Source organism: Brachyhypopomus gauderio, unplaced genomic scaffold (genome assembly GCF_052324685.1).
Source record: "Brachyhypopomus gauderio isolate BG-103 unplaced genomic scaffold, BGAUD_0.2 sc113, whole genome shotgun sequence".
NCBI classification, from domain to species: domain Eukaryota; kingdom Metazoa; phylum Chordata; class Actinopteri; order Gymnotiformes; family Hypopomidae; genus Brachyhypopomus; species Brachyhypopomus gauderio.
In genome coordinates this window covers 273928-287500 of record NW_027506934.1, presented here as the reverse complement: position 1 = coordinate 287500, position 13573 = coordinate 273928, and the positions used below count along the sequence as shown (strand labels likewise).

At 41.9% G+C, this 13573-nt stretch overlaps 1 long non-coding RNA gene across 2 annotated transcripts in view; it reads right to left on the bottom strand.

The window, feature by feature from the left end:
• Positions 1 to 13338, bottom strand: part of LOC143497856 (uncharacterized) — a 74478-nt gene extending 61140 nt beyond the window's left edge. Inside the window, exons 1-4 of one of the 2 annotated variants that reach the window (XR_013125906.1) lie at positions 13133 to 13338; positions 12824 to 13021; positions 12654 to 12742; positions 12535 to 12553 (exon numbers count right to left, since the gene is read on the bottom strand). This is a non-coding gene — a long non-coding RNA (uncharacterized LOC143497856). Of the gene's footprint in view, positions 1 to 12534; positions 12554 to 12653; positions 12743 to 12823; positions 13022 to 13132 lie in introns of those variants that run through there. The other variant, XR_013125905.1, reaches the window with a different exon arrangement.
• Between the last annotated feature and the right edge of the window lie 235 nt (positions 13339 to 13573).

Genomic DNA, 13573 nt, shown 5'->3' with positions numbered 1-13573 from the left:
GCACAAATGACTGATGTATATGTATGTGTGAATGTGTGTTTATGTAAGTGTACCCAAGACATATGGCACAAATGACTGATGTATATGTATGTGTGAATGTGTGTTTATGTAAGTGTACCCAAGACATATAGCACAAATGACTGATGTATATGTATGTGTGAATGTGTGTTTATGTAAGTGTACCCAAGACATATAGCCCAAATGACTGATGTATATGTATGTGTGAATGTGTGTTTATGTAAGTGTACCCAAGACATATGGCACAAATGACTGATGTATATGTATGTGTGAATGTGTGTTTATGTAAGTGTACCCAAGACATATGGCACAAATGACTGATGTATATGTATGTGTGAATGTGTGTTTATGTAAGTGTACCCAAGACATATAGCACAAATGACTGATGTATATGTATGTGTGAATGTGTGTTTATGTAAGTGTACCCAAGACATATGGCACAAATGACTGATGTATATGTATGTGTGAATGTGTGTTTATGTAAGTGTACCCAAGACATATGGCACAAATGACTGATGTATATGTATGTGTGAATGTGTGTTTATGTAAGTGTACCCAAGACATATGGCACAAATGACTGATGTATATGTATGTGTGAATGTGTGTTTATGTAAGTGTACCCAAGACATATGGCACAAATGACTGATGTATATGTATGTGTGAATGTGTGTTTATGTAAGTGTACCCAAGACATATGGCACAAATGACTGATGTATATGTATGTGTGAATGTGTGTTTATGTAAGTGTACCCAAGACATATGGCACAAATGACTGATGTATATGTATGTGTGAATGTGTGTTTATGTAAGTGTACCCAAGACATATGGCACAAATGACTGATGTATATGTATGTGTGAATGTGTGTTTATGTAAGTGTACCCAAGACATATGGCACAAATGACTGATGTATATGTATGTGTGAATGTGTGTTTATGTAAGTGTACCCAAGACATATGGCACAAATGACTGATGTATATGTATGTGTGAATGTGTGTTTATGTAAGTGTACCCAAGACATATGGCACAAATGACTGATGTATATGTATGTGTGAATGTGTGTTTATGTAAGTGTACCCAAGACATATGGCACAAATGACTGATGTATTTGTATGTGTGAATGTGTGTTTATGTAAGTGTACCCAAGACATATGGCACAAATGACTGATGTATATGTATGTGTGAATGTGTGTTTATGTAAGTGTACCCAAGACATATGGCACAAATGACTGATGTATATGTATGTGTGAATGTGTGTTTATGTAAGTGTACCCAAGACATATGGCACAAATGACTGATGTATATGTATGTGTGAATGTGTGTTTATGTAAGTGTACCCAAGACATATGGCACAAATGACATGTATATGTATGTGTGAATGTGTGTTTATGTAAGTGTACCCAAGACATATGGCACAAATGACTGATGTATATGTATGTGTGAATGTGTGTTTATGTAAGTGTACCCAAGACATATGGCACAAATGACTGATGTATATGTATGTGTGAATGTGTGTTTATGTAAGTGTACCCAAGACATATGGCACAAATGACTGATGTATATGTATGTGTGAATGTGTGTTTATGTACAACACAAAAGTGCAACATAGGATAAATGTACAGAATGTAATTGCCAGCGAGGGTAGAAAGCTGCGACAACATTCCCCCAGAGGACAGAGGTAAGCAGAGAAAGACCCGGGAATCCCACCCGCCCACGGCCCCCCCAGGAGCAGTGGAGTCCCAGGGCCGCACTTCCCAGTGACCCCCGCATGCCCGCCCCCGCAGGCGGGAGAGGGAGACCCCGGACAGCGCCCCCCCAGCCAAGGAGCGCAGGACCAGGGGAACCAGAGGAAACAGAGCCCACCCCCCTTGGGCCAGCAGCAAAGTCCCAGCGCCACTCGCCCCCGGGAACCACCCACCACCCAGCAGGGCCCCCCTCCCGCCGAGGAGCTCCGAGCCGCCCCGGACCACAACCACCCAGGGGAGTGGGCCAACCGCCGCGCCGGAGCACCAAGCCGGGCCCCGGAACCCCAAGGCATCCCATTTAGGATGCACTTAATGTAATACAATTTCTTTGGTGGTCTTAGACGGACCGTTTAAATGCTATTGAAATTATTGCAAAAAACGCAGAGTGCGCAGATCTCTGGGGCCTTTACAACTGCCACTTGCGTCCGTGTTAAGGTCATTTGTAGATGGTGCCTTAGACGTTGCAGTGGTGACAGCAGTATATTTTAAAAGAACACGTTTTTAAAATACATCTTATTCCTGTTTTGGTTGCTAGAAATAAGAATTTGCATATTTTGGCACTTTTAACTTGAAGAAAGAATTCTGAATATGCGAACGTGAAACGAACTTTACCAAGTTTCCTAGTATGCATATGAGTGACTTTTGATCCCACTAAAATTAACTTAAAACTATGTACAGTTATAAAGGAGTGTGTCCTCTTATGGTCCAACAGAGATGTAGACTGTGTGAAAAAATCCGATATTTTTTGCTTCACTATTTTCAACAAGCTAACGTTAAAGTTTCAGCTCGGCTCCGCTGCTTAGCAAGTCACGCTGGTAATTCCCTCATTTGTTGATGGACAGAGACGAACATGTGAGTGGGAGCTACAGCATATCGGTTAACTATTAACATACAAACTCAAAAGAAAATGGTAGATATTTTTCCAATGACAAAAAATCCTCACCCATAAAAAAAAATGCTGTTGCATCACTTGTCGCAACTGGCGAGTGAAATAATTATATTACTCGCAAATTAATATTTTTGGTCGTGATTGAGAATCACTGTTCATAGTTCAATCTAGTTCATGAGCACACAAGGTGTTCACGAGGTGAACATGAGGTGATTAAAGCATATGATTGGATGAACATGACATAAATCACACATGATTTGACAAATGTATATTGGCCTCTCCCCTCATGCCCCATCCTCACACTCAGTACATGGTCCAGAAGAGATTGAGGTTATGAAAGCCAGAGCAGTTCAGGAGATGTAATCTTATCTGTCAGAGCAGAGTGGCACCTCTGACTTTGAAACACCTCAGCAAGCTTCAGCATCAGCAGAAGACACAGCAAGTGATGCAAAGAGACTAAAGAAGACTCTTGGAAGCTTTTTCAAGAGGGCAGTCCCTGACAAGGGAGTACACACAATGTAAGCAGAGCTAAACAGCTACTTACAGTACAGTAACAACTTTCCTCGGGTTAGTCGTTTAGCAAATCTTAATAATAAACCACATGCGCGCGCGTGCTATCTGTTTTGAGGATGAAATATGATCCTCTCACTGGCGCTCATCAGCGCTGGATGGATGACGGCGGTGTCATTTGATTGACTTGCGGGTCATCCCGCCTTCTGATTTTCGGACATTACGTAAAAAAGCTACCTCCCTCCTGCCTTAAGTCCAGTTTGTTTTGGTCAGTTTATGTTTTCAACTTGTTTGGTCGTGCCGAAGACATTATTGCTCCGATTCAATCGACATAATCATCATACAGGTGGTCCACGAGTTACGATTTTCCGTGGTTACTACACATCTCCCATTTACCATATAAAGCCTCGTTTGGACCCAAGTGGTTCTGCGTCGTAAACGGAATTTGGTGTTTGGTGTGCGCGGCATTAGGATAGGCCTTTAGCCTTAGTTAAATGAAGCTACGGATAAAGGTATTTGCCAAAAGGCTAGCTTTAGGAAAGGATAACTGCGTATAGTACGTTATTTACGTACAGAATGTACGTATGTTCCGATTTACACCGAAAATCGATTTACGACGGATCGACGTCGTAACCCGGGGACCGCCTGTATTTCAGACATCGGAAGAACTTCAGAGGTAGATACAAGATAAATTCAGTATTTTATCTTTATTCTGATGAAGTTTAATTATAAGAAAGTGTTTTTTTTGAGCCGGTACAGGTGGTCAGACGATCTGGTTCATCATGGCCGCCTTACGGCGTAAGGTGTAATACATAAACAAAAGCACAAAATGTATGTCCTAATAATCCAACACAAAATATTTATAAAATATTTTATATATTAAAACTAACTATAATCATAATACTTGTCATTATTTTAAACTTTATTTGCATAATTTTTTGAGTTGTCTGGTATCCTTTGATTTACTAACAGTAATGAATAAATAATTAATCATGCCTGTTTTTAACATATTGTGTCTAATTGTGTTAACAGAATCTTTAGGTTACAGCATTTTCTCAGAATATTAATAGAAATTTGTTTTTTTTATTTCACCATAATGAGTACCTGACTTATTTATTATTAATTAATTTAAAGATTAATTATTAAATATTAAAAATATGGTACACTTCCACAACACCCCCCCCCCCCCCCCCCCCCGCTCAAAAAAATGTCAGGCTCAGGAATTTTTCCCACTATCACCCCTGATAATATAGAGGCTGCTGCTGCTTTGGAATCATAAGATTAGACATCTGGGTAAGATTGTGAGACATCGCTGACAAACACGAATAAAATAGATAGCGTTACATTCTTTAAACTGTCCTGCAGCACAATTTATGGTTTGTATGCATGTTACCCTATTATAAGCATGAGCGTTTCCTTCGTGTACATCTCCCATGAAAATCAAACTTTAAATCTGTCTGTCTCTAACATCTCACATTTTAAGCACTGAAAGTATTAGTTAACATGTGTAAAGCTTAAATCATCGCTTACAGTTTATAAATAAGTCAAATAAAATCTATTATTATTATTATTATAATAATAAGTGTAGAGTGTAGAGAAATTGGGCACACTTTCGCTGAGTGTCCCAATGGCAGACGGTGCAATCTCTGTGGGGAGGCGGATCACCTATTTAGAGATTGCCCCAAGAGTTTTGCCAACAAATTAAAAGCAGCCGATATGGCCGTCCAAACAGCCAGACGTAAAATGGCCGACATGCAGCATGGTCGGCAGCAGGGCCAGGAAGAAGGGGCGGGGCCAGAGGTTTTGGCGGGAAATCAGGAGGAGGCGGGCAGGGGGCCAACACAGGGGGAGGAGGCAGAAGGGGCGGGGCAAAGGGCTAGGACACAGCAGGAGGGTGTGGGAGAGCAGGGGGAAGAAGGGGGAGAGGAGCAGGAAATGGAAGGTGTGGGAGGACGCAGGACTGGGGGAGGAGGAGGAGCAACAGGAAGACAAGGTGAAGAGGAAGGTGAACAAAGAGAGGAAGAAATACCCCTTAGGGCAATAGTGTTGGAGGGAATGGAGGTGTCTGGGGAAGGCAGTACGGGGTCTCTCCCAAATGCACAGGCTGCAAAACGACCGGCGGAGTCCCCCCTGCCACGACGAGGACGAGAACAAAGAGCCAGACGCGGTACAACCACCTCATCGGAGGAAGACCTGCACCAGCTCTTCTCCAAAGACTCTCCAACCAAGGTTTCCTTTTTAACATTAAATTAAAAGCATCCACGCCGAAAGCCCAGCAAGAGACGCCCTCTGCTGGGCTTGGGGCAGTAGGCACCTTTTCACAGATAGACCAACTTTTAAGGCACATAAAGGAAGAGGAGATCTCACAGGAAATTATGTGACTTTCAAGAATGTGTTCAAGTGTGTGTTTGAAATGATCTTAGTAGACAAAAATGTGCTTTTATAGGAAACATAGACATATCCTTGCTTTTATTATGTTTTTACTCTTTTATCTTTGCTCAATGTCTATCAGCCCCGTCGACAGGGGGGGACAACCGGGTCTGTTGTCCTGGGCCCTAGGGCCAGGGGGGCCCATCAAAGAGCCCAGCAATTTATTTTTTATTTAAAGTCTATAATTTTTAAATAATCTTGAAATCTTTCATTAATATAAAATTATGTACTCATAATAAGCTCGATGGCTCAAATATATATGTTTTTTATCTATCTGCATATTTTCCATTAAGTGCATACACCCCCGCCTCCCACTGGAAAATGGTTTGATCCAGCACCGACTGTAGCCGGCCGGTATCCGCCCAACAGCGGGAAATACAGTGGTGGGTAGTTAAAGTAAATACAGAAATCTGGAGCGCAGAAAAGAAAGGAAAAACATTTACCTGACGAATTTTAAAGTTGCATTGTGTTCCAGGTTTGAAAAGTGCTGGAACTTAGGGTAAAGTACTTGAAAATGCTTGAAATTGTAACTACTTCGTTTCACAACAAATAGCTGTCTGACTGAACAGTTCTCGTGAAGACGTTAAGATTGGGCGTTTTGAAAATAAACAACCATTAAATAATGTGATAAAAAGCGAATTATTTCGAATCATTTCGAGTATATGTATAAATATTTAACTTAAGTAAGTTTAACGTGCTGGAAAATATTGAAATGGACCTTTAAAGTGACGTACACGTGCTTTAATTCCACCTTATAAAGGTTTATGAACCCTACAAACATGACTGTTCATTGCGCTGAAGCGCGGCGCGCGCGAAGTTACAAAATTCGAGAGGTGCACGACCTCGCGAACCGACAGCGCGCGAGGCCCTCGCGCACGGGCGGAGCCACTGCGATTACGTCATTTTCGCGCGAACCCTCGCGCTGGGGGGGGGGGGGGTACATGAATCTTTCTTGTCCCGGGCCCCAGCAAGACTGTCAACGGGCCTGATGTCTATCACTATCTCTACTATTAATGTGAGAAGTGTGAAGACACCCGTGAGAGCACAGAGCATATTGTCCTTTTTAAACTACTTACCTGTTGATATTTTTTTACTACAAGAGTGTGCCATCCCCTTTTTAAACACATACAGAGATTGGGAGCAGAAATGGTCTGCTGGTCCCTCTCTTTGGAGTGGCTCACACTACAACCGGGCAGATGGGGTTGCAATCCTCATCAAGAATCCTGGGATACAGGTTCATGGAAGCACGGTGGTGAGAAATGGGCGGGCCCTTTTGGCAAACCTGACTTTTTTAGGGGAGGGTTTTAATGTTCTGTGTGTTTATGGTTTTAATGACAAACATGAGCGGGTGGAGTTGTTTGAAGATCTGCAACCCCATATGTTAGGAAATGCGCCATTGATAGTGGGTGGGGATTTTAATTGTGTTTTATCTAGTAAAGACAGGAAAAATGTGGGGGACAGTTTTAAGTTAGACAAATCATCGGGGAGACTGAGGGCTTTAATTCAGGATTTTAAACTAGAAGACTGTTTTAGGAAAATACATCCAGGGGAGGAGGGCTTCACCTGGCGCAGTGGTGATGGCACCAAGGCCTCTCGTATTGACTATATTTTAACCAGAAACTGTCCACCCAGGGATGTGACATTGACTCCTGTCTTTTTTTCTGATCATGTTATGTTGTCTTGCACTATGTCCTTTTCCACGGGTGTGACAATAGGGAGAGGGCTGTGGAGGCTAAACTGCTCCCTTTTGCAGGATGAGGTTATAGCCAGGGAGTACAGGGAGCAGTATGGCCTCTGGCAGACTCTCCAGGACAGTTACACTTCACGTGCACTATGGTGGGAAATGGTCAAAGGACGGACAAAGACCTTTTTTAGGGAAAGAGGGATAGAAAAGAAAAGGCAGCGAGAGAGGCGCATGATGGGGTTGCAGAAGAGGTTGCAGCGTTATTTTAAACTTTTAAATCAAGGGTGGGATTTTGAAGAGGATATAAAAGCAGTAAAAGAAGAAATGGCGCAACTGGCAGAGGAGGTAAGCAGAAGCGTCATTCAACAAAGTAGAGAACGAGATCAAGAAGAAGGGGAAAAGTGCACAAGGTACTTTTTTAAGAAGATTTTATCCAGAAATAAAACTTTCACGAGTATAAAAGAGGGGGAAGTAGAAGCAAGACAGGATAAAGACATAATGGGAATGGTGGAGACATTTTATGAAGAACTAAGGTAATGGAGGAAGTTTTGAATTTTATAGATAAACAGGTAAAGGTTCCAGAAGTTTTAATTAAAGATTTTACAGTAACTGAGATCACAAAGAGCCTGAAAAGTTTTAAAAAGGGAAAGGCACCAGGGGAGGACGGTCTCCCAGTAGAATTTTATGATGCCTTTTGGGATATTTTAGCAAATGACTTATTAAGTGTTTTTATGGAGTTTGAAGAATCGACCCGATTGCCGGACAGTTTCAGAGCAGGGACAGTGATTCTTTTACACAAAAAGGGGGAAAGGACAGATCTTAAAAACTGGAGACCTATTACGCTTTTAAACCTAGATTGTAAACTTTTTAGTAAGGTTTTAGCACAACGTATGTCTTTAGTTTTAGAGGACGTGATCCACTCGGATCAAGCCTGTGCAGTGCCCGGGCAGAGGATCACGGACAGCTTGATCCTGATACGTGACTCCATCTGTTTTGCGAGAGACAGAAAAATGCGGTTGTTGGTTCTAAATTTAGATTTTGAAAAAGCCTTCGATCGGGTCTCGCACCAGTACCTTTTTAAGGTACTGCAAAAGATGGGCTTTCCAGGGAGGTTTTTAGCATGGGTGGGGTTGCTGTACAGTGATGTCACCAGCAAAATAATTGTAAACGGGCACCTCTCAAAGGCGTTGACTATTCGCTCAGGAGTACGGCAGGGCTGCCCGTTATCCCCGCTCCTGTTCGTAACAAGTATAGAACCGCTGGCACAGATCTTGAGAAGGGATCAATGGATCAGTGGCCTGACTTTACCTGGGGGACTGACCGCGACCTGTTCACTCTACATGGACGACGTGACAGTTTTATGTACGGATTTTTTATCTATTCAAAGGACTTTGGAGATGACTGAGTGGTTTGGGAGGGCAGCAGGTGCCAAATTAAATAGGAAAAAATGAGAGGCCCAGCTTTTTGGGCCTTGGGGAAATGAACAGGCACGGGCAAACTTGGAGGTAAATTTTAAAGACTCGGACATGAAAATTTTAGGACTGAAATTCGACAAGATGGGGAGAGGAAGTGGGAATTGGGTAGAGACATTAGGGAAAGTGAAAAAGAAGTTGGGGTTTTGGGGACTCCGGAAGCTGACATTGGAAGGGAAAATCCTAATTGTGAAAGCTGTGGTGTTACCATTGGTTTTATTGTTGTGCTCCATTTTCAGTCCACCAAGAAGCTTTCTCCTAGGCATGGACCGCGCTGTGTTCTACTTCCAAGTGGGAGCGCCTCAAAAGGGAGGAAGTGAAGAAGAGAACAGAAAATGGAGGGAAGGGGCTCCCAGACCCCCACCTGTTTTTAGGCAGTAAATTTGTTGCCTTACATGTGAAGTATGCCACATCTGTTTTAAAAACCAAAACGGCCATTATGTCAAGATTTTGGTTGGGCTCGTATTTGCAGAGACTAAAGATCTTAAACCCAGATCTTAGAACACCGGTGTCTTTTAAGTTATCACATGAACATGATTTTATTAGGAAATTTTTTATGAAATATAACTTGGAAGGATGTGGGAGAGAAAAATTGGAAGATGCTAAGGCTCTGGTTTATTTGGTGCAGGATCGGGAGGAGGTGAGCCGGGTGGTCGGCTTGACGAGGGAGGAGGCTCGGCGAGTGTGGAGGAACGTGGCCCACCCCGCCCTTCGGAATCAGGACAAGGACCTCTCCTGGATGGTGGCCCATGAGATCCTTCCGGTCAGGGCGGTGATGCACTCCCGGGGCATGGGGGCAACGGCAGTATGCCCACGGCCAGGCTGCGGCCAGCCTGAGACCGTGCGGCACGTGTTCTGGGAGTGCAGCGTGGCCAGGGACCTGTGGGCCGCGATCGGCCCCCTGAAATGCCCAAGCCTGCCAGCAGGGGAGGTCCATCCGCTAGAGTACCGGCAAGCGGTACTCGGGGTGGGCCAGGGCCTACACCAGTTACCAGCCAAGGACTTTGAACTGCTCTGGCTCACCCTCAACAGCGTGAAGGCCGCATTATGGACCTCCCGTAACCTGCTGGTGGGGAAGCACGTGACGGTGCCCCTCCACGCCCTCATAAAGCTGGTAACTGTAAAAAACGCTGCAGGTGGCACCGGGCGATGATATTCGGAGGAGGGGGCCGAGGCCACACGCAGGGGGGTCCCTGCCACCATCGACCCGGGCTCCCGCCGACGTTCCCTGAGGGGATGTTTGTGCCTGAGAGGGGACAGCGGGCAAAGGGAAGGAGCTCCGCTGGTGCCACAGGGGAGAGGGGCCTGTCGGAGGGTTAACGCCCCCCATACCGCCCCCTTCATCTCCACCCCCGCCACCTCCACCTCCCCTCCCTGGGCCTCACTCAGATATCCCGGGCCCTTATCGCAATACATTGGGGGTTTAAATGTTTATGTGTTTTATGAATGCTCATGTGATAGTTTAAAAGGTTTTGTGTATTTATGTTCGACAATAGGGGGGTTTATCAATCATGATGTCTTTTTAGAACCTTTTTACAACAATGGTCTTTATTTCCATTTTAGCCCTGTTTTCAATGGTCTTATCGCCTTGATTTTACAGCTGACATGCTTGTATACCTGTGACGATCCAACATCTGAGGGATCAGGTAAAAGACACGACTGCGAGGAAGATGAGACCGGAGAACGCTCAGGGACCTCAGAGAGAGGAGATAAAGACATTGTGCCTAAACATAGACTCGAGACTCGTTTACGAGAACGACGAGGCATGCTGATCAAAACCTCCTTTATTCAGACATTTAACAGGACACAAGACTCAAGAATAATCTACTGACGCTCACGCCACAAAACAAGAAACAAGATTAACAAAACTAGACCACTGAAACGAAAACAACGAATATACATGGACAAAACTTTACATCACGACAATGACTTGAACAACTAATCCAGATAAACATTTTAGGTAAGAAGAAACTATCACCATGTAGAACACAAGACGTACATAATATGAACTCTTACTTCAACACATCACTACTCGACGGACAAACAAACAAGCACATTATCAATACATGATCCTATCAAACATCCAGACGTACGACACGATGAAACAAAACTAAGAAACGTCAACGATCATACACACCATCAATCACTGAACACATACATAAAATACTCAAATCACATAAACCAGACAAGACGTTCACAACTATATCAGGAGACAACTCGCTACTTGCATCAGACATACCACGGAGCAGGATTACGGTTTTACCAGGAAGTTATCATACACACCATCAATCACTGAACACTAATACATAAAATACTCAAATCACATAAACCAGACAAGACGTTCACAACTATATCAGGAGACAACTCGCTACTTGCATCAGACATACCACGGAGCAGGATTACGGTTTTACCAGGAAGTTACAAACACACAGAAACTTCTAATGATCAAACCTCTAACGCAATAACCTAAAAAACTAGCACATAAGGACGCAACAAGAATAACCCACAACTACTGAATGAAAGACTGCGTTTAAATACATACCAAAGAAATTGAAACAAGACACAGGTGAAATCAATAACAACCAAAGGGCAGAACAGGGCGTAGAATTAGACATAAAACAAAACAAAGAGACACAGAAAACATGGAAAGGAATGCAAACTGATCAATCAATGAAGGACATGGTATAACCGTGACAATACCTTTGACAGTTTTTACCGCTTGGCTTTTAAAATCCCTTTACCTGGTTTTAAAACTGAATGTGATTATCTATGCACCCTTTTACTCTATTCCTTATTCTATTCTTTATGTTTTTATTATTTATTGTACAAACCATTTTATAAACCTGGTGGTATACTATTGAGTGCATTTATAAGTGTTAAGGGGATGAAGGCAAAGGAGTGGCAAAGACTGGACAACACAGAAAACAGGCCACACAGTTGGTTGTAAAATTCTTTTATTGGATGTGTGATTGTATTTATCTGATATGATACAATAAACAAAGTCAAAAGAAAAAAAAATTGATGCACTGCTTGTTGAGTTGGTGTTCAATAAAAGAAGCAATTTTTCTTGCTTCTTCACAAAATATTGCGCAATGCTTTGCTAAAGCTGTCATGTAACATTTTAATGCTGGTTTTATATCAGAAATTAATACTGTAATAAAAATATATGGCAGTTAAGCATTACTAAAGAACTTCAAAAATTAGTCCTATTACATAAATATTAAAAGCCAATAGAGAATGTGGTGCTACATTGTTGTAGTAAAATCTACTAAAGTACACTGAGTAAAATCTAATTGTATTATTCATGTACATAACGTGTTGCAAAGTAAGATTTACTGAAACATTTGTAGTTAATACACTGACAATTATGAGTAAATATTACTTGAATATATGCTTTGTTAAATTTACTTGCTTTCAGTGGTAAATATTACTTTAGTATCACTAATAAAAACTGTAAGGAGATGCAAGTAAATTTTACTAAAAAAAATGCCATGTTAAATTTACTTAGTATTTCTGTGTGTAAAACGTGTACTAGGTTTTTTTAGGTAAACCTCACTCCATATTTTTTGTAGTGCATTATGCAATGTGTAGTGTACCCAAAATATCCAGACATGATTATTCAATGCAAAAACATTTATTTTAACTCAATGTTTTCCAAAATTAAAAAAAATTAAATTTAAACAAACAAAATCTCTCAAACTCTCACTCTCTCACTCACTCGCACACTATTTGCCGCACTTTCTGGAGCTGGAGGTGCCGTGTTTGTCTTTATTCTTCAGTATATACATGTCGAAATCTTCTCTCTCACTATTTAAAGAAATCACTGTTAAAATAATTGAATGACTGAAAAAACTGTTTCAGCATAAGTCAGGAATGACTTTACAACTAGCATTAAGCATTACCATACCTTTGAGTATACACTGGTCCAAAGATGAACTTGTTTTCTGCCTCATCCAAAGAAATGTTGTGTAAAACGGACAAGGCAAGAGTAATGGCCTATCATAGAAAAAGAAGATAGATAGCATAAGAAACAAATACTTGCTGACTTTCACTAATACCATATTCTTAAAAATTCACCTCAGGCATGAGTACATCCAGGATAAATTTGATCCTATCCAGCGAAGACAAGACAGTGCATCTAGTTAGTAGGTCATTCAGGTAGCTATAGAGCGAGTCAATCTGCTCTTCGTCTTCAATATAGGTCATGACTCGTTGTCCTCTAGGACTCCTGAAATTGTCTATCCACTTGGATGCCACTTGTCCACTTATGACATTCTACAATATAAAAAAAACACCAAAAAGGGATGAATATTTTTAAAAAGTACTGAAAGACAGATACCTTATCTAAACTTTACATGCTGAACAATATGTTGGGCTAAAACATACCATCAAATGTTCATCTGCACCATGGATGTTTGTGATGAAGTCCAGTAGCAATGCATTTTCAGAATTTCGTGCAGCCCTGCTTGCATCGGCAGCCTCACAGATTTGCTTCTCTCTGTGGAAAATGTTCACTTTCCTTGAGTGAAAAGAACAACTGACAATGCATCTTTCACACAGGTGTCAAACCTGTCCACAGAGGGCTGGTATGGCTGTAGGTTTTCTTTTCAGCAAAATAGGAGCTCAAGTGAACAGTGGTTTAAAGATTGATACTGACTTTTACCAGTGGAATAAGGTGTGTTCTTGTTTTGTAAGGAAACCTAGAGCCACACGAGCCCATTGAGGAGTTTTGATATCCGTGATCTACTAAAATGAAATTAATGTTCATGATCAAAACCTGCATTAGTTATTCCCGTAAAACAGACTAAATGAATACTCTACTAAACA